The sequence below is a fragment of the Choristoneura fumiferana genome, chromosome 6 (genome assembly GCF_025370935.1).
Source record: "Choristoneura fumiferana chromosome 6, NRCan_CFum_1, whole genome shotgun sequence".
NCBI classification, from domain to species: domain Eukaryota; kingdom Metazoa; phylum Arthropoda; class Insecta; order Lepidoptera; family Tortricidae; genus Choristoneura; species Choristoneura fumiferana.
This window is the reverse complement of record NC_133477.1, coordinates 21039686-21062012: the sequence shown is the minus strand read 5'-3', so window position 1 is coordinate 21062012 and position 22327 is coordinate 21039686. Positions and strand designations below refer to the sequence as shown.

Here is a 22327-nt window from a genome sequence, read left to right as displayed (position 1 = left end):
CATGAGCGTGTTAGAAATTGTAAATTATGTTTCATCTGCACCAAAGGCCAATGATAATGTGTAAGGTAGGACAAACATAATAATATGTTAAGTTACCATAAGCTTAACCATTGTTTATAATAATGGGGACATGAGGATAAAGATACAGAATGTTTTCAAGGAATATGTGAACGCGCATTTGCTGCGAAGGTCCTACGAAATTCAATGAATTTTAGAATAGAACCAGCTGAAAGGGTCGGTGCTGAGAACACTGTCGTCTGATAAAGCTATACTCAGAAAAAATATATATAAGTAATCACTTTTCGGATTAAAAAAAGCTACCCATATCGTTACAAAATCGAACCGAATTATTTCTGCCAGTTTCGAAGTAAGTGATTTCAATTCAACCCATCTAAACGTATTACGACATTACTACATTGGGATATTTGATACCTCAACCCACCGCTTTGCCCGCGTTGAAATTACTGTGTCTAAAATCTGGTATCATGGTGAACGGTTGTGTTGTTCTGAAGATAAGCTCTGGTTCAGTTCGAAACACTTCAGTGGTGGTGATAGATGGGTTTGTTTGAATTGTGTGTTCTAAAGTACAATTCAATAGAATCTGTCAATTTTCTACATATTTAAGACACCCTATCGTGGGCACACTTGATTAAATATGTCCCTGTTGTTGCAATTATCATCTAAAAGGAATCAAAAAAGAATAATAGTCACATCACAAAGCCTTAGGCAGCCCGGTGCTTATATTAGTAGGCTAGAAGTGTCTACAGGATTGTCAGATTCTATTGAATTGGAGTTTAATCAGTGTGGAGGTAGCGGAACTGCATGAACACACATAATTTCTTGCATAAACGTAGCTATCATAAGGTCGCGGGTGAGTAAAGTAATTGTTTCAGATCATCTCTCGGCTATGTCATAAATCCTTATGAAACTGGAACTAAAAGGCGACGAATTTCACCGAAGCAATTCCGACCGCTGCTCAGAATTCGATATCTCGACACCTGACAGTAATCAGATCTCATAAATTCTCTTCATTTTCAGATTCCTCCGTTCGTACTTAAAATACGTATGGCATATGCCCATTGTCTTTCTTATACGTTTTGAGAGAATTCCGTCAAACGTCAAATTAGAAATGAAAGAATGCGCATTAATTTCGGAGAATAAAGACTTTGCATTTGAAAGCAATCAAAAAATGGGTGTGTATTCCGTATAATAGCTCTACATGGTATTAATTATTCAACTGAAAATCCGTACACCATACGAAATCCTTAGAAAAATATTAAATACTTGATTTTTTCGTAATGGCTACGGAACCCTATCTTGGGCGTGGACACGCTGTTGGCCGGTTTTTCAGAATGAGTTAGTTTGGCATAGGTATACTTAAAATACCATTATTCAAAATATGTTCATACGTTTTGTAAATTTAGTAATTCTACTTGACTGCTAATTAAGTGTATAGTCAACCAATATGATTGCCACAATGAAACCCTGTTATAGTAAATAATATTATTTTAACAATATTTATCGAATGACGTAAAATATCATTACGTACGACACGGTTCAACTTATCAGTTACCTTAGCAGTCTAGAACGTAGTCTTAAATAAATCGGTGGAGGAAAAATCGCAAGGAAAATTTGCACATACCCGCAAAGCAAATCAATGATGAGTGAAGTTTCCAGTTAACACTGAGCCTGCATGGGAAACACAGCCGAAGCCGAAAGGAGGCCTGTGGTCAAATTCAAATTGAAAATTCAAATAATTATTCAGTAAATAGGCCGCAATGGGCACTTTTACACGTAACTTTTTTTTACTACCAGAGCTTTCGAAAAGACCATCACAAGAAGAATGCGCCGCAAGAAACTTGGCAGAAAGTATTTTTTTCAAAATGAAATAATCACAATGAATACTTAAAAACTACTGTATAAAATTAAAGAAAAAAATACATGAAAAGAGCAATAAAAATACAGTGATGTATGGAGTCCCTTAGTTACAAAACTAAAACTAAACAAGTGACCGTCATAAATAAAAAAAAAAAATCTGAAATATACATTTCAATGGTCTGCAATGATGATGGAGATAACAATACAATACCATACACGTACAATATCATGTAGCGACATCTCGTCTGGGTGAGCGGTTAGTTCCGAAAGGGAATTACGTCTCTCGATGAGAGCAAAACATAGATGTCGCTAGTGCTGCTGCTTAAGTAGTGTAATAGAAAAAAAACAAGCAACCTGACATTATGTGTGCATTGGAGAAATTCGTGTCTGTACTCCTGTCCAGTGGTGGTGTAGGGGTATGGCACGCAGCACGGAATTTTCGATATGTACAATATGTCTTGCCGTGGTGGCCTAGTGGTTTGACCTATCGCCTCTCAAAGAGGGTCGTGGGTTCAAACCCCGGCTCGCACCTCTGAGTTTTTCGAAATTCATGTGCGGAATTACATTTGAAATTTACCACGAGCTTTGCGGTGAAGGAAAACATCGTGAGGAAACCTGCACAAATCTGCGAAGCAATTCAATGGTGTGTGTGAAGTTCCCAATCCGCACTGGGCCCGCGTGGGAACTATGGCCCAAGCCCTCTTGTTCTGAGAGGAGGCCTGTGCCCAGCAGTGGGACGTATATAGGCTGGGATGATGATGATGATGACAATATGTCTTTGAAGTAAGAACCTTTCACTCAGCTTTGCCAGCCTCCCAACTATTGCAACTCTTATCGCACACGTGTGTAACCAAGTAAATTGAATATTTCACCTCACCGCCTATTCGCGCGTCGTTTATACGTAAATACAGGGTGTTCACGGCTCGGAACCAATTTCATTGGAACAAAGCAATCATCGCCGGGCCATTTGGCGCGGTTCGGGCGTCCCGCGCTATCCCGGCGTAGGCGCAAGCGCAGATTGAGCAGAACAGATGGCTTAATTTCTTTGCCAGGCTAAATGAATACCGAGTCTTAATTAATTTTCTGAAAATCTCAGACACCTAAACAGTATTTTCTTATTTTAATTAAGTTAATTGCATTTATTTTGAAATAACTCAAATATAAAAAAACGCATTTTTTGCTAAGAGTATATTAGTACTTCAGTTCTGATTCTACACTCGTAATTATGAAAATAACATAAATAAATAATAGTTTACAAAAGAAAGCGAAAGAGATGTAGAAAGGCGAACTTATCCCTCAAAGGGATCTTTTCCAGTTAACCTTTGAACAATTTTTTTCCTAACATATACCTACATAAATAAATAAAATAAATAAATAAATATCACGGGACAATTCACACCAATTGACCTAATCCCAAAGTAAGCTTAGCAAAGCTTGTGTTATGGGTACTAAGCAACGGATAAATGTAATTATATAGATAGATACATACTTAAATACATAGTAAACACCCAAGACCCGAGAACAAAATATCTGCCCCGACACGGGAATCGAACCCGGGACCTCAAGCTTCGTAGTCAGGTTCTCTAACCACTAGGCCATCTGGTCGTGGTCGATAAGTATGTAATAAGTTAAGTATAAGTCAGCATTAATAAAATAAGCGATCTGCTTACGTTTAAACTGCGTGCTGTGTTTGCCTGTAATTGGGTAATCTTCCAATTGTTATGCCTATGTTTGTACTGCATGTTTTACGGTATGTTACAGTCAAGGGCAAAGATATCAACACGGCCAAAGTTGCAAAAATATGTATACACGGCCTTAATGTCACGTACATAAAGTCGTGTATACATATTTTTGTAACTTTGGCCGTGTCGATATCTTTGACCTGGACTGTACCTGTTGGCAAACCTAAATAAATACATTTTAAACTTGTTAGTTGCACTTTACCGCTGATAGAAGAAAACGAAACTCACAGGAAAAGTCCAAAATTAAAATACGAATAGTGTGCAACATCGCTAAAACATTTAACTGGCGTACCTATGTTGCATTCGTAGCTTTTAGACACTTAAAAGATATATTCTGAATCTAATTAAGTAGGACGTTTTGCCCAGCACACCTCTATAGGCTTCTAAATAATAATAATTAAGTACCTAATCCAACCACTTTGTGCAGTTCAACCTCAAAGTGGTTGGAAACTGCTCAAGATCGGAACAGATGGCATAAGCTGAAGGAGGCCTACACCTTAGGGGTTGAGAACGGCTAAACAAGAAGAAGAAGAAGTACCTAATAAAATTTATTAACTGCCTGTGTCCCAAACATCAAAATTCCTTCAGTAATTAAATTTTTGCATGATACTGTAATGTAAGAAACATCCGAATATCCAAAATTTCGCATTTGCTTTTAACCGCAATGACACACTCCACTATTTGTAATAATACTGTGGTCTTGTGTTATTGAGAATAAATGTATTTTCCTTCTTTGAGCTGGGAACGTGCAACCGGGCTTATAGCCGGTGAGAGTCCGGCTCTGTCTGGATCCTTCCCAGTCGTCCATAATTGATTTTTTCCGACTGCACGCCCTCATTTCCTTTAAAGCAGCTCATGTAACATTTCAAAAACTACAACAAGAAACAAAAGCAAGGACCTCTGTTTGACCCATAAGCCGCTTCAACCCCGAAAAAAAGTGTAATAAATCCATGGTATTGGTTACATGTCTGTATTTATAAATCGCACTATATATTCCACGCAACTAAGCAAACCCTCATTTGAGTCTGCGCAGAAACCCAACGATTGCCAGATATGTATTTATTCCCAACCCGTGGCCTGATCCTACCTTTATGCGGCATTGTAATATGCGACCTGAGGATTGTTCGAAATATCTTTCCCGCGATGTTGCGTCGTTTAGTAAATCTCGCGCTTACTTCATAGCTTTTTATGTGAGAGCTAGCTTTAGGCCGCGACTTTTCACGCGTAAATCATTAGATCGGTATTCAAATTCATCTGCTGGAAAACGTCCACTGCTGAACAAAGGTCTTCGAATGCCACAATGAACGACAACTTGCCACATGCATGCCCCGCAACTCACAATGTCGTCAGTCTTTCTAATGGTAGCACTGCCAACGCTTTGTCTTCCGGTTCGTCGTCACCACTTGAGGAATTTTCACCCCTAACTGTTATATGTTCTTTGAGCGATGTGGCCCGCTCATTGCCTCATTTGAATTAATCCAGAATTTCGCTGTATTCCTACCGGAAATCTTAGAAATCAACCATAAAAACACCATAATCAGCCATATAGTAATCTACTACTGGACACATCACTCTCCCAGAGAGCGCTATTGCACCCTTTCACTTATATATGTCGGCGGCCGATCGTAAAATCCGCCAGATCACGAAATTCCCAGGCATATCGTGAAAGGGAGATCCGCCATATCGTTCAGAACTCACCGTTTAACGATTTGCCTAGTGACGTTTAGACAGATCATGAAATTCCTAGGCATATCATGAAACACCGCCATATCGGTTCTGGCACTTCGCCGGCCGCTGCCGCGACAACTGTTGCGTAGTTACGTACTATAATCGTGAAAGCGTAACGAACAAACACACCTCTCACCCTAAACGCATCTATTGTGTCCGTCGTGGATAATAGTACCAACAAAAAGTTGGAAAACCCCGACTTTGTCACTTCAAATTTCAATATCTCAAAAACAGCTAAACCGATTTTAGAGAAAGAAAGAAAGAAAATACGTTTATTCGCAACACAAGACACAACAATATTATTAGGTACAAATAAACAACACAAAGTAGAAATAGAAATAGAAATAGAAACGTTTATTCGCATTTCGCAAATTACATAAGTACACAAAATAAAACAAGTATAAAGTAAATATTAATGACAGTATTTGCGAAATCGCGAAACGGTCTCAGCTCAGCATAGTGCTGGCCGTAGAGGCCAACGCTGGTCTTCCGCTGAGACCGCTTGGCGACTTCACGGAAGGCGACATAAATTCAAAAAAGTAAATCTAAAAAGAAACAAATAGAAAGTAATATAATTTAAATAAAATAATAACAATAATGAAAACAAACAGAACACAAAACCAGACAAAAGACACGTGTACAATAATAAATTATAAACAACACAGTAAAAGAAAGAGTCGACACACCACTCAACCAAAGCAAACCAAACCAAAGGTACACAAAGGGGTTTGATGAAACATGTCTAATAACCATCTAAACTATCTAATAAAAAATCGAAACCCTACATGTGTGCGAAGGTTTATTTTAATTAAGGTCAGGCAACAAAAGCGAAAGACATTTGAAATTCATAAGCCAACTACATCTAAGTTTGTTTTCTTTTACGCTTCTACCGCGCGCCAATTAATTTGTCAAACGTCAGGTAATTCAACATTGCGAATGGCTCTAATTTTGTGTCGCGCGGGGAAATTAAAAATGGCCGCTAAATGACAGAGGCCTTGACGGAATTGATCGTTACGGGTGGCACGTTGGCGGGTATTTGTTCAGTTATGATTTCGTATTTATTTAGTCAAGTGTGCCGCACGTTGAACATTCCAGCCTATACATTCCGCAGCTGGGCCACCTCTCAGAATGAGATGGCGTGGGCCGTAGTTCCCTCGCAGGCCCAGTGCGGATTGACAACTTCAAACACATGCCATTAAATTGCTTCGCAGGTATGTGCAGGCTGAAACCATAGGGCAAACCTCTAAGCCACCACGGCTGCCATGTGTTGATATATCGTCGCGTTACTAACATATTTCATAAGGTATAATTTTCACTGTCAGAACAGTACGATGACTGTTATTACAGTGAAAAAAATAACCTAAACATTAAAATTTCATTTTTTTTATTCAACTGGATGGAAAACGAGCAAGTGGGTCTCCTGATGGTGAGGGATCACCACCGCCCATAAACATCTGCAACACCAGGGGTATTGCAGATGCGTTGCCAACCTAGAGGCCTAAGATGGGATACCTCACGTGCCAGTAATTTCACCGGCTGTCTTACTCTCCACGCCGAAACACAACAGTGCAAGCACTGCTGCTTCACGGCAGGATTAGCGAGCAAGATGGTGGTAGCAATCCGGGTGGACCTTGCACAAGGTCCTACCACCTGCAAACAATTACTCTTTTTAATACAATCTTTTTTGTTGACTGTACTTGCATTGTCACCCAAACTACATTTGCATAAAAACTTGAATACCGCAATGTGCTTGCAAGTTGCATACCGTGGAAGAGGAGACGATCCTGGCTGGACTACCGGGATGTCACTACTAGATTATTGTATTTTCACGCGATTCACATAAGTATTCCAAATTTCTAGTCAATCTGACTACTGGAAGTTGATTAAATTGAACTTGCAAGATTTGATCACAGACAGACAGACAGACAGACAACGGGACAGGCGAAACTAAATAAAAGCTTGTAATTTAACCTTATGCAAAATGCTATTTACGCGTTATTGCAGTAAAAGTCAGCCCCGTTACATGTGCAGTGTCCCTTCTTTAAGGCATTATACTCCGAATTTTAAAAACATATACATTTTGTAGCTTTTGAGTAAATGTCTGTGACTTACGGTAGGGTGGACGAACAAGACGAAACTATCCTCCTTCCCATTCCATTCGGTCCTTGCCATTTTGTCTCTGGAACTTTAAAAAAGTTAGCTATTGATAGACAGACCTATATATGTCTCGGATATCGGATAATGTAGAGGAAGCGAGAGTTGTATGCCAGAATCGTAGCAAGTGGAAGTATGTAGTCTCTGCCTACCCCGTTGGGAAAGAGGCGTGGTTTTTTGTATTTATGTATGTAAATCGGAGCGATCTTATAGTGGATCCCTTTTCTTACCCTAAAAATCGCCCAAGTGCTACTAATAACTTGTTTTAGTTCAATAACAGAGCACAGCCTGTCATTATTAGGGCTGAAACCATTAAAATATTTACAATCTTTATACCTACCATCCTGCGTGATATTTGTTTTCAGTTCACGAGCTTACGGCAGGTACAGAGGTATAATATGAGGGTAAAAATTAAGGCTAAGGCCACGTCCAAAGTGGGACAAAACGCTCAATGTCACACCGTAGATAAATCGACGCCCGATTGTAATATCCCAAAGATCATGAAGTTTCTCAAGCATAATCATGAAACACACACACATGGACAGATGATATCCGGCAGCAAGCTGGCGTAAACTGGATGCGAGTGGCAATGAATAGGCAAGACTGGAAAAGTAGAGAGGAGGCCTATGTCCGAAGACGGGCGCTATAAGGGCTGATATAGATAGATAGATAGAATCATGAAACACTGTCGTTTCATGATATGTCTAAGAGTATAGGCGTGCGCATCTAGTCGCATAATTATAAGTCGTAAGTCATAATCAGAGCGCAGAATTTTCACGGCATTTATGATCTGTCATATAGTGACTTCTCAGTTATCGACTTCCGATATTCTATATCGATATATCTATACACAGCATGTTAAAAAAGATTAAAAGTAAAGGTCAATAATAATCGGTTTTATCGTTAAAGAGCGATCTCTTCCAATTAACTTTTGAGCAGTCGGATTAAACACGGCCACAATGATGGTTGGTAATGCTTTTAATAACCACGGGTGTATTAAACACGGCCATAATGATGGTTGGTCATGCTTTTAATAACCACGGGGTGTATTAAACACGGCCATAATGATGGTTGGTCGTGCTTTTAATAACCACGGAGTGTATTAAACACGGCCACAATGATGGTTGGTAATGCTTTTAATAACCACGGGGTGTATTAAACACGGCATAATGATAGTTGGTCATGCTTTTAATAACCACGGGGTGTATTAAACACGGCCATAATGATGGTTGGTCGTGCTTTTAATAACCACGGGGTGTATTAAACACGGCCATAATGATGGTTGGTCATGCTTTTAATAACCACGGAGTGTATTAAACACGGCCATAATGATGGTTGGTCGTGCTTTTAATAACCACGGAGTGTATTAAACACGGCCATAATGATGGTTGGTCATGCTTTTAATAACCACGGGGTGTATTAAACACGGCCATAATGATGGTTGGTCGTGCTTTTAATAACCACGGTGTATTAAACACGGCCATAATGATGGTTGGTCATGCTTTTAACAACCACGGGGTGTATTAAACACGGCCATAATGATGGTTGGTCGTGCTTTTAATAACCACGGGGTGTATTAAACACGGCCATAATGATGGTTGGTCGTGCTTTTAATAACCACGGGGTGTATTAAACACGGCCATAATGATGGTTGGTCGTGCTTTTAATAACCACGGAGTGTATTAAACACGGCCATAATGATGGTTGGTAATGCTTTTAATAACCACGGGGTGTATTAAACACGGCCATAATGATGGTTGGTCGTGCTTTTAATAACCACGGAGTGTATTAAACACGGCCATAATGATGGTTGGTCGTGCTTTTAATAACCACGGGGTGTATTAAACACGGCCATAATGATGGTTGGTCGTGCTTTTAATAACCACGGGGTGTATTAAACACGGCCATAATGATGGTTGGTCGTGCTTTTAATAACCACGGAGTGTATTAAACACGGCCATAATGATGGTTGGTCATGCTTTTAATAACCACGGGGTGTATTAAGAGAGGGTGTATTAATGAGGTCAAAGTAACTCTTTTTAAGGCCTACTGCCAGACTTTCTACACCTGCAGCTTGTGGGTTCGCTTCGCACAAAAGTCATTCAATGCTCTAAAGGTCCAATATAACAACACCTTCAGGATGCTGTTGCGGCTGCCCCCGTTCTGCAGGGCATGTTTGCGGAGGCGCGTACTGATAGTTTTGGAGCCGTGATACGCAAACGAATATCATCAGCCATGGATAGGATGAGGGGCAGCAGTAACAGCCTTCTATGTGCAATATCGGAGGATGTATCTTGTCCGATATTGCACCATTGGACCAAAACACATGTTGTCAAAAATGCCTGGTGACAAACTTTTAGAAATGTATTTCTTTTTTACGTCAAGTCTGATCTGTAATTGTAATTTTAAGGTTTTATATATTTGACATTTGATATTAATTTTTATTTTTCAATTTAATTTAAAACATGTCTAACTTAGTTTTTAAGTGTGTATGTACTAACAAATGAATGGATCTATGTTGTCTGATAAATAAATAAATTATTATTATTATTATTATTAAACACGGCCATAATGATGGTTGGTCGTGCTTTTAATAACCACGGAGTGTATTAAACACGGCCATAATGATGGTTGGTCATGCTTTTAATAACCACGGGGTGTATTAAACACGGCCATAATGATGGTTGGACGTGCTTTTAATAACCACGGGGTGTATTAAACACGGCTATAATGATGGTTGGTCGTGCTTGTAATAACCACGGGGTGTATTAAACACGGCCATAATGATGGTTGGTCGTGCTTTTAATAACCACGGTGTATTAAACTCGGCCATAATGATGGTTGGACGTGCTTTTAATAACCACGGGGTGTATTAAACACGGCTATAACGATGGTTGGTCGTGCTTGTAATAACCACGGGGTGTATTAAACACGGCTATGACGATGTTTGGTCGTGCTTTTAATAACCACGGGTGTATTAAACACGGCCATAATGATGGTTGGTCGTGCTTTCAATAACCATGGCGAACAATCATTATGGCTGTGTGTAATACACCGCTGGGCGCTAAACGCGTCACTCACAGTATACCTTTAGTCTTAATTATTCATAATACCGTCGGACTAAATGTCAGATATCATGTGGGCCAAAATGTAACAGAATTACGTAATTTTGGCCGACGAAGAAAATTGGGGCTCATTTGGGAGATAGAATCTTGTGATATTTTTGTAACACAATTATGATTAGATTAAAATTTTCCGAATAACATACCTGGGTCTATTTGGGATATCGATTGCGTAAGAATTACTTTAATTACGACTTTTTCGGTGTCTATACCAATTCAAAAAAATAGGAAATATTAAACTGTTTTTTATTATATGTTCAATAATTTTGTATTTGAAAAACAGAGTCTGTTGTTGGATTTTTTTCTAATACTTTAAGGAAATAATATATTCAGTGATATAAACCCGAATAACACACGTCTTTAGTCGAGTTTAACTTGCTAAATACGAGCGAGTCTCTCAGTGTGTCTCGGGATAGAATTACACCTCTCCATTTCTTCCGTGGATGTCGTAAGAGGCGACTGAGGATATAGGTTAAGGTATACCGTAGGCGACAGGCTAGCAACCTGTCACTATTGTACCGTTTTTGTCAAACTGTAAACCTAAAATTGCTAAAAGTGGCTCCGAAGCGGTAACCTTTTGTGTGCTCTGCTTACCCCGTTTTGGGAATACAGGCGTGATGTTTGTGTGTGTGTGTGTGTCTCTCAGTCTCAGTTCAAATATGAATTAGATAAGCACGCTTTAAACGTTCGGTTTTAGTCAGAGCCTTTGCACGCCGCGTTTTTTAAACGCGCTGTCGACATGCGTTTTAAAAACGCGCGTCTTCGATCTATTGATGATGATAACGCGAAACGTTCGCAACGGTTTTTGTGACAACTTATACTAAATGCTGTATTTACATAAGCCTCGAGAGCTTTGCGGAAAACTTAGCAAGCACGGCACAAATTAAACATCAAGTTAAATCTAGTTACAGTTAGGTACTTAACGCGTTGTTACCGGGAAGTTAAGTCGGTGGTGGCGACAAGTTACCGGTACAGCGGAAGTTATTGTCGATCGCTTTGATGACTTAACTATTGTTTATCAGTCCTGTAGCTTTTCGTGTTTCTTTTCATGGGGTTCTTGTGTGCTAGTATCATCATCATCCCAACCTATATACGTCCCACTGCTGGGCACACGCCTCCTCTCAAAGAGGGCTTGGGCCGTAGTTCCCACGCGGGCCCAGTGCTGATTGGTAACTTCACACATAATATTAATCATCAATCAAATAATTAGATTGGGTTCCAAAATAAAAGATGTGTCACTAAAACTGATTCACCAAACAATATAGAAATGGCTAAATAAAAATTAATTATCATCATCATCATCCCAGCCTATATACGTCCCACTGCTGGGCACAGGCCTCCTCTCAGAACAAGAGGGCTTGGGCCATAGTTTCCACGCGGGCCCAGTGCGGATTGGGAACTTCACACACACCATTGAATTGCTTCGCAGATTTGTGCAGGTTTCCTCACGATGTTTTCCTTCACCGCGAAGCTCGTGGTAAATTTCAAATGTAATTCCGCACATGAATTTCGAAAAACTCAGAGGCGCGAGAGCCGGGTTTGGACCCTCTGCTTAGGCGATAGGTCAAACCGCTATGCCACCACGGCATTTTTAAATAAAAAATAGTTATAATCACTGGAAAATAATATTGATCATCAAATAATTGAACTGAAATTCGACGATAATGATCATCTCACAAATTACACTAATTGACCCAGCCCCAAACTAAGCAAAGTGTGTTCTATGGGTGCTAAACGGGTAGACATACATAAATATATACTTAAATACATACAAACATCCAAGACTCAATTACCTACTACAAACATCTATATTCATCATACAAGTATTAGTTCCACTGGTGACCATAGGGCTGGCTCTTTCCTCGGTCAACGTATTGGCATTGCCATACAACGAGGTAACGCAGCCAGCCTTATGGTCACCCTGCCCAATAGCAACGACTTGGGTGATATTTGTAAATATAGATTTTTAGGATTAGAGTAAGTTAGTTTTGGTTCTTTTTTATTTATGATTGGTTTTTTGGAGTCTTTTTGTATTTTTTATTTCAACTCCAAATTTGTTACTTTTACGGGTATCCCGTGAAACCATATCGAAAATACAAACTGAGACATGGATGCATAGAAAAACCAGAAAAAGAGACCAGCGCTGGGAATCGAACCCAGGTTCTCAGCAATCCGTGCTGCGTGCTATAACCCCTACACCACCGCTGGACAGGAATCTAGACACGATTTTTTCCTATGCATACATATCTCAGGTTGCTTATTTCTACTACGCTACTTATGCAGCAGCACTAGCGACATCTATGTTCCGCTCTCATCGGGAGCGGGGGCGGGAGAGAGCTCTCTCTTTTTTATTTATTTCTGTTAATTATTGTATATATTATTTGTTTGTTTATAAATAAATAAATAGAAAGTATTAGAGAAAAATGTTCGGTTCTGGCACTTCGCCGGCCGCTGCCGCGGCACGCTCGCTTCGCTCGCTCGGCTCGCGCACTGAGGGTCGCGGTTCTACCTAACACGCCTCCTCGATTCGCTCGTCGTCGTACCTAACCAGACCTGCCTTAGTAGAATAGGTAGAAGCATCGAATTAAGGAACTGATCTATTTATTAGGTGACAGATCTTTTATTTTGGTAATCGAATTTTGATGATCAAACTATAATTTAGGATACAGGTTTACATTAATCTGATGACTCATACTTAGAGACAGATTTGATTAATTTGATGACTAATATTTCTTAGGGATGGATATAATAATTAGGTTATCGCAGTTTAGTGACAAATCTAAATTTAAATGACAGAAAATATAGTTCCCGTTTATAATCAACGTCAATGAAAACGACGATGTAACTTTTGAAAATTAAATTCCCACAGTATTTAGTAAAACCCCGGTTTCAATTAAACTTCAGGATCTAATGACGGGACATGGGACATGGCCCCCAAGCTCAAGGACCCCTCGGACTCTGACTTACAAACTATAAATGACAAATCTGGAGTACGTTGAATTCGAAACACGACGAATACGGAACAAACGATTTTAAATAGTTTAGTTGGGGCCCTTAGTTTATATTTTGCCCCAGGTCAGGGCCAATGGTTACCTAGATACACCACTGAGTAGGCGTGTGTTTTTCACAAACATCTTTAACTCAAGCTTGTAGCTGCCATTAACAAAATAAAAAGAACTTTATCTAGAATTGTTCGTTCTTTTAAACAAAAATGTTAAAACAAATTTCACGCCGAATTAAACTGTAACCACATGGTCCATCCATTACCGTCTAACAGCCTTATTCATAAAAAATCCTTAATTGAGGTTTTGATCGGTCTGTTACTTAGCAGACTGATTAAGCTTGTTAGACGGTTGTCAAGAAGTATGATTCATAAACGCTTGCTAGCAGTCTGCTAGTTGTTGAGCCGCTGATAGACTGATTAGACTCGTTATGTTGGCCACCTTGACAAATCAAAGACAAAAATGGCCTAATCGATAATTTAAAAAAAAAAAGTTGACAGCAGTGACAGCAAATTAGCAGGAAAAAAAAAAAAGCGAGAAGTTTGTTTTCCCGCCATTTCCGATCCGCATGTTTATGTTGTGCAAAAAGCCATAATTGTGTTAATCATCCTATTTTTTTTTCATACTTATTGTTAATTTATTGCTGCTAATTTAGAGGATTTTTAAATACAAATTCCTGAAAATATTTTTTCCTGGTTTTTTTTTAATCTTTGCGTAACTTCACCCTTCACTAAAATATCTTCGGTTTGGTTTTTTGCTCTTGTCAAAGTCAGCTGTTCAAACTTGTGGCGGCCATTTTGTGACTTAGCAGGGAGATAAAGGAGGGTCTACGGTCCGCTAACTTTAGCAGAGCCTTGATCGACTGATTAGCGCTAACAGACGTTTATGAATCATGTTTTTTTAGCATCGGGCCTTCAAGGAGCCTTCAAGGAGGCTCTAACTTTTTATGAATAAGGCTGTAAGTGACATAAAGGCAAAAAAAAAACTAATTTTTGAACAAAGCACGTTGCGGAAATTAAACCGTGTTATCAGCACATTGAGGATCATTTTGCGCCATTACTCTCAGTTTTAATAGCCATTCGGTTTTATGCGAGTGTCTTTGAAGAGGTTCAAGATTAGGATCGATGCGAATTAGGTGGGAAAGGTCGTAAAATATGTCGTGAGTCATACGACAAGGTCGCTCAGCGAGCTATGGAACGAGCTATGCTCGGAGTTTCTCTAAAGGATAGAATCCGCAACGAGGCTATCCGACACAGAAGGTCATCGACATAGCTCAGAGAATTAGCAAGTTGAAGTGGCAGTGGGCTGGTCATATCTGTCAAAGAACCGACAACTGGAGTAAACGAGTTCTTGAGTGACGACCGCGTCTTGGCAAATGTAGTGTAGGACGCCCTCCGGCCAGGTGGAGTGACGATTTGCGAAAGGCTGCTAGTAGAAGCTGGATGCGTCTAGCCGAGGACAGGGCGCAATGGCGCTCTTTGGGGAGGCCTATGTCCAGCAGTGGACTGCTATAGGCTGATGATGATGATGATGATGATGATACGAGGCTCTGTACGGGAAATTAGTTTAGATTTCTAATATTGTCCAATAGGGTTCTAAGGGCCTACGCTAGCAGGCGCGGGTGCATTTCACCACGAGCAACGCACACATAGACACTGCTACCGACACGATATCTCGGACCGGTTGGGACCAGTGCGAGCGCGAGTGCCATCCGCTTGAGACACGCGTCTGTGAACTTTTTTGTGCAATAACGGAGAATGCGATTTTGTTACACTTTAAAATATAATCGTGCATTTCGCCAATGTCGAAATCGTCACCAGATATTTTCTGTGCCAAATTTGTAATATTAAAATATGTTTGTTATTTTTAATTGATATTTCCATTCTTCCCGTTTTATTCTCAACAATAAATACAACAACTAGATACGAGTCTCGGTACCACATTATTTTTTGTGCATAAGCCATAGTTGACAACCCTAGAGCGATCGCCTAGCGTAGGTATGAAATGTGAAATACATACATGAGATTCACTTCTGTACTTATCTGTTTTGTGACTTCGCGGGCGCACGCCTGAGGGTGCGGGTGCAGCAGGGCTACTACGAAACTCAAAACCCGAAGTTCGTATGGTGTCGTCCCTCTTGCTCTCGTATTAAACAGTATAAGCGTCAGAGGGACCGCACGCCACGAACTTCAAGTTTCGAGTTTCATACTCGTAGTAGTCCTGCAGGTACAATCCGTCGCACGTGGCGCGCAGTTAGCACTGCAAGGCTACTACGAAACTCGAAACTAGAAGTTCGTGTCGTGCGGTCCCTCTCGCTCTCGTATTAAATAGTGTATGTGTCAGAGGGACCGCACGACACGAACTTCGAGTTTCGAGTTTCGTAGAAGCCCTGCTGCTCATACTATTTTCCAATAGGCCTCCACCCTTTCCGTGTTAACTGTGTCAGCTTGCGTAGGCCCTGATACTATGCCTCCAAGTGTAAGTGCGTATATTTGACAACAAAAACACATTGAACAACAATTGAGCCTGGAGGAAAACAGACAGTAAGAGGCAATAAAGTAACGTCGAATTCGGATTAGTTCCCGATTAGCCGAACTCTTGTTTCGACGGAAACATTTATATGCAGTCGAATCGACATGTCAAAACACAAACAAAAAGAGGCCATAATAGTAAATGCCAGCGAACAAAAAACAAGTGCTATCCATCCATCCATACTTCAATATTATAATTGCGAAAGTGTGTTTGTGTGTTTGTCCGTCTTTCACGCCGTAACGGAGCGACGGATCGACGTGATTTTTGGCATAGAGATAGTTTATGGGCCCGAGAGTGACATAGGCTACTTTTTATCCCGGAAAAATGCACAGTTTCCGAGGGAACAGCGAGCGATAACCGCATACCACGCGGGCGGAGCCGCGGGCAAAAGCTAGTAGTTCAATAAATATGTTTGATAGTATAAGTCTACCTTATATTTAATATACGACCATAAAGCCACCACATTTCCATAGTTTTGTTCAACTGAAAACCTTTCACAAGGTCCTACCACCTGCAACACATGCACATGATGGAAGTTTTTAACAAACTGTCTGTCCCGTAATTCTGAAGCGCAGAGCCTTCTATCAATATGTTCTGCTGGTGATGGCCCCAAGACAATGCACACTGACACAGCAACACATACAGTTATAACGAATCGAATGATACCTTATAGTGTTGAAACCATCCAACATTTAGGCAACAGAGAGGATCCAAAAAATACATACATAAATATTATGCTCGAAACATAATCCTCCTTCGGAAATTCGAGTAAAAAAATAAGAAAGGGGTCCTCATACAAAGAAATGTCTCGGCGTCTCTCAAAACCTTTATTACTTTTCCTTTTCACCCAACTTATCCTCTCCAATCTCCAGCAGCATAAGCATCCCGAATTAAACCCCAAGTTCCACCACTTCCAAATCATCACCGATTCCTTTCACCGAATCCCTCCTCCAAACGACCAATAAATCTTACACCAATTGGCCAATGACGCGAACTTCCGGTTTAAATCGACCGGAACTCAATCGACTGACCGTAATCACACGAAGCCAAATTACCGGACACAAACCACCTCTACCCCCCAAAACGGCGCTAGTGTGCAACAAGAGCAAATATTCTGTAAGTGAAAAGCTAGTTCCTATTTTCGCCACCAGCGCATGTAAGTTGGCAAAATGGGCTGAAAGGCGGTTGACATGTTTATGGGAAAATGGACTCTATTGTGCAGCGATACGGGTCATTGAGTTGATGTGTGGGCTATTGAATTATTCTGTTTGGTTAGTTCATGGAGTGATATTAAAGAATTATACTATTTAGAGCTTGCTTCTTCGCTACACATGTTACACAGTTCAATCATTGCGACACATGTATTATGTTATGTACCATGCCGAACCCTTTTGCATATCAAACAAAATGGCAAATGATTAACAGCGGAGTGTGTAAAAGACTCGTCGCGTCTATGGCTGAAAGAGTTGCTGCTTGTAAAAAAGGAGATGGAGGGCCAGTTAATATTGATTTTGATGATAAATAAATGTGTCCTAGTAATTAATAGTTATTTGTGTCATAAGGGAGCAAAATGGTGTATTTACGGCGAGGGCGTAAATTGAATCCAGAATGTAGCGAAGGATTCTAAAGTAGAATCCTAAGCGTAATGAGGGATTCAAGTGTTAGCGCCCAAGATGAAAATAATTTTGCTCCCGAGTGGCTCATACAACTTTTCACACCGAGCATTAAGAAACTTGAAAAAAAATATATAAATATTATTATCGAATGAAGAAGCCGTGGTGGCCTAGTGGTTTGACCTATCGCCTCTCAAACAGAGGGTCGTGGGTTCAAACCCCGGCTCGCACCTCTGAGTTTTCGAAATTCATGTGCGGAATTACATTTGAAATTTACCACGAGCTTTGCGGTGAAGGAAAACATCGTGAGGAAACCTGCACAAACCTGCGAGAAATTCAATGGTGCGTGTGAAGTTCCCAATCCGCACTGCCCGCGTGGGAACTATGGCCCAAGCCCTCTTGTTCTGAGAGGAGGCCTGTGACAGCAGTGGACGTATATAGGCTGGGATGATGGATGATGATTATCGAACGACCAGCATAGAAAATGGCGTGGCTTTACAATAATTATCAACTTCAAAAAATGGCATTTGCAATAAAACAGGGGGAAAAGCCTTGAACAGAAAAGTTGCACTTTGCTCCCTCTCGTCAGGGAGGAAAAGTTACTTTTCTGAAGGAGAGGTGTAAAAATAGGTTTTTCACTTCTCATGCTCGTAGAGTTCGTGTTTATGCTTGATCTAGGCGACATGAAATGAAATGCTCTAGTGCATAAAGTAAAATGTTCGTCTAAGATCAAGGTAATCAGGTATCAATAGCAACAAACAAAAAGTTTCGACATATATTTTTTATACATTTTTAATTTATATAATGATAGGTACTAATGCATGAAAAATAAAAGGTTCATAAGTAAGTGAGCAATTTTTTCTATTGTTGCTATTTCATCTCCTCGCAATCGAAGTGAAAAGCAGAATATAAAACTCGAGCATTAAACCCACCCTCGCCCTTACCGCCGTACCGGCTCGGGTGGCTATAGAGGTATGAACACCTCGGTTAAAATGGCTCGTTTTATGCTCTCGTTGTACAATCTACTATTATTTAAATCTGGCAAAGATACACTTGAAGGAAACTAGAGTTGCAGTGTATAAAACGAAGTATAATGTTCACGGTAAGCTACACAAGCAGAAGCTACTCATTGTAGACGGCAGGCATGAAGAATAATAGAATAATATTCAAATACAAAATATACACATCATATCAAAAATGACCAGGTTGTTTATAAGTATTCAATATATAATCAAAAAGGTTTTACAGATACACTAGCGAAATCGCATCAATTTTTTTTTATCTCATGGTCTCATGGGACACTTGACAGCAATTGACCTAGTCCCAAACTAAGCAAAGCTAGTACTATGGATACTAGGCGACGGATAAACATATTTATGTAGACAAATACATACTTAAATACATATTAAACATCCAAGACCCGAGAACAAACATTCGCATTATTCATACAAATCATCTGCCCCGGCCGGGAATCGAAGTCGTCATTAAATTGGTGCTCAATACTTTTGGCTAAGGTTGTATGTCACCACAAATACCAACACAAAGTTCCTAATCCGCACTGAGCCTGCGTGGGAACTACAGCTCAAGCCCTCTCGTTCTGAGAAGAGGTCTGCGCCATGCAATGCCAGTTATACAGGCAGTAAGATGTAAACTAACGAGTGTGCATTAAAGCGCGAATAGCATGCGAGGGCTATAAACCATAGTTTTATTGCTCTGCGCCGCCCTTTGGTGATAATAGTCCTTTTTACAGCTCAAGCTATTAAACAAATAGAAACATTAGTTTTTCCTTAAAAAACAAAAAGGTTACGTCGCTTGGGCTTTAAAAAACAGTTTTGTTCCAGTACAGTGTGTTTCCGTTAACTTTAATAGAGTTAATTTTTTCAAGACACTAATTGTCTCCCCACATCCATCGACGCGGAGTCAGCAAAAGTCGATAGAAAAAACCTTTTCACTTCTCATGCTCTAAAAGTAGGTCAATATAGCCTTACGAAGCGGAAGTAAAGTAAGTACTTTATTCCCTAGGGAGTAAAAGTATTTTTTTTTTAATTTACTTTGAGGGACTTATACGAACTCAAACAGCCAGTACTTGCTTAGTTTTTGGCATAAAATAAGATTGTGTGTGGAGCATTTTCATGACGGAAATGTTACATTCTTAGTCTACGTGGTCTTAGTTATATGCTTTTCCGCATAGAAGGTGTCGCCATTCTATTTATTCCAGTTTGTGTATGGACCATTTCGCCGATGCGATTTTGTTATATCTGTGTTTGGTTGAAAAAAATACTCACCGCGAAAACTTAGAAATTGTTGTAGAGCGTCAATCATAAACGAGTAATGACTATTTTTTCCTCGCAATCGAAGTGAAAAATAGAGTTTTCACATCGAGACTAAAATTCAACATAAACCCTCGGTTAAATAGACACCCTCGCTAAAGCTCAGGTGGCTAACCATTTTGGGTATATATTGGCTTATTTTAGTCCCTCGATAAAAAATATACTATTATGTCCACGCAATAAGAGCTAACAAGTCATGGTTCGGCTCGCATCGGCTCGGCCGACGCCTGCTGACGCCTCTACGTCTTTTTCGCTCAAATTGCGTGGACTTAAAGAGTCTTTTGATCGGCTTAAGCCGATTCCGCCTTAAGAGGATCGCTGGCGGCGGATGGATGCAAGGGACTGAAGACAGAGTGTTGTGGCGCGCCATGGAAGAGGCCCATGTCCAGCAGTGGACTGCTGTAGGCTGATGATGATGATGATGATGAAGCCGATTCCGCGTCAACAGATGTGGGGAGACCCTAAGTGCCCTAACTCCATTGACATTTAATATAGTCCAGTGTAAAAATATGTACTTATTCAAAGTTTCAAAAATATATACCACAGACTCTTATTACGATGCAATAAGGCCGTAGTAACATATTTTTGAGTGGTTCGAATAGATACTTATTTTTGCACTTGACTGTACCTTACGGCCAGTCTAGGGCTGTTTGGAACAAAACGCGCGGCGCATCATTATTATTAGTATACCTCTCAATGGCGGCCTTAAGGCTTGGGCCAATGTCAGTTAAATTAAAGATAAATATATTCTTCTTCTTCACTTTGTACGGTGATTGTACTTTTGCAACTTGATAGCAAAATTCCAGAAACCACGCGGAGACAACTTGCGCATTAAAAAATGACAGACACGAGAGCAATATAGAATTTCACTCATCAATCAACAATATTACTTTGACACGACCCCTGTCACGGACGTCCACAAACCATAGTGAAACCGTTGGGTGACGAGCAAGAGCCACCAATTACCTAAAGTCAAGAGGTATAATCAAACTTATGCATAGCATCGTAAGGTTAATATTTCACCAATCTTTTTTCTGCATTTAGTGACTTTTGCTTGTCACTTGACGAGGTCCACAAAACTGCGCTGTGAACCAATTTTGTGAACCGTTTTGATGTAAGAAACATGCAATTTATACATAGATGTCTAACATTCGAAAAACCCCCGACATAGTCATTTTAGAGTTCAATATCTCAAAAACAGCAAAATCTATTTTAATTTAACATAGCTTAGAACTACTGCAAACAAAATTGCTTTCACGTGAAAAACCTGCATCGAAATCGGTCCGTCTGTTTGAGAGCTACTTTGCCACAGATAAACAGACAGAAAGTCGCGTCTTACTTGCAACACCCCTCTTTTGGCGTCGGGGGTTAACAAAATGAACGAAGACGCAGTTAAATATAATGACCCGGATAACTCACGTCTAAATCGAGTTTAGCCGTTGAGTCGCGTTGCTCCGAAGACGAAGGGCTACGTTAGCCCGAAACATGTCGAGCTAAACTCGATTTAGACGTGAGTTATCCGGGTCATTATATTTAATATGAGTGAGTCTCACGGTAGTTTCATGTTCAAAGAAGACGCAGTTACAGCAATCTATGAAGGTGTAAAAAAATACAATCTCTAAACTGTCGCGGGCGTCTAAATCTTTCTCTGGCAAGATTAACTGTACCGACGGCATTGGAATAGTATAGGGGCTAGATGCCAATCCTATATTACCTGTATTAAATTCCACTTTATTTTTTATTATTATATATTAGATAGTACAGTGACTGTTTCCCAAGAGAATTTTCTTTATTGTGTGTAATGTGCCATCCGAATATTCAATTTTTAAGTTCATTTTTTTAAGAACATTATAACTGTTTTGTTTTTACCGAATCATCCTATTCAAGTTTTCCTTTGTTTTTTTTTTAATAGTATAATATCAGTACTCATTTTAAGAATAAAATACTAAGACGTATTAATAGTCGACTGTTGGCTTTCCATTCGAGCTCACGAGAAATCATGTATTGATTCGAAACATGTCGGACATACCTTGACTAATTAATACATGAGGGACTAGTGTACCTTATTTTGAAATTACATCTATGTCGAAAAGTAGTTTTAATTCAAAGTTACTCAGTATTTGTACACAAACAGCTCTTATTTATATCTTCTAATTAACCCACATTCCAATGACATATCGTAAACAAACTAAAATAATTGCCCTCGCGACTTGAATGTAACCGCAG

At 39.9% G+C, this 22327-nt stretch overlaps 1 protein-coding gene across 1 annotated transcript in view; it reads left to right on the top strand.

Annotated features, from left to right (window-relative positions):
* Nucleotides 1-22327, top strand: part of LOC141428762 (uncharacterized) — a 53095-nt gene that overhangs the window by 16498 nt on the left and 14270 nt on the right. The gene's annotated exons all lie outside the window — the stretch shown is intronic.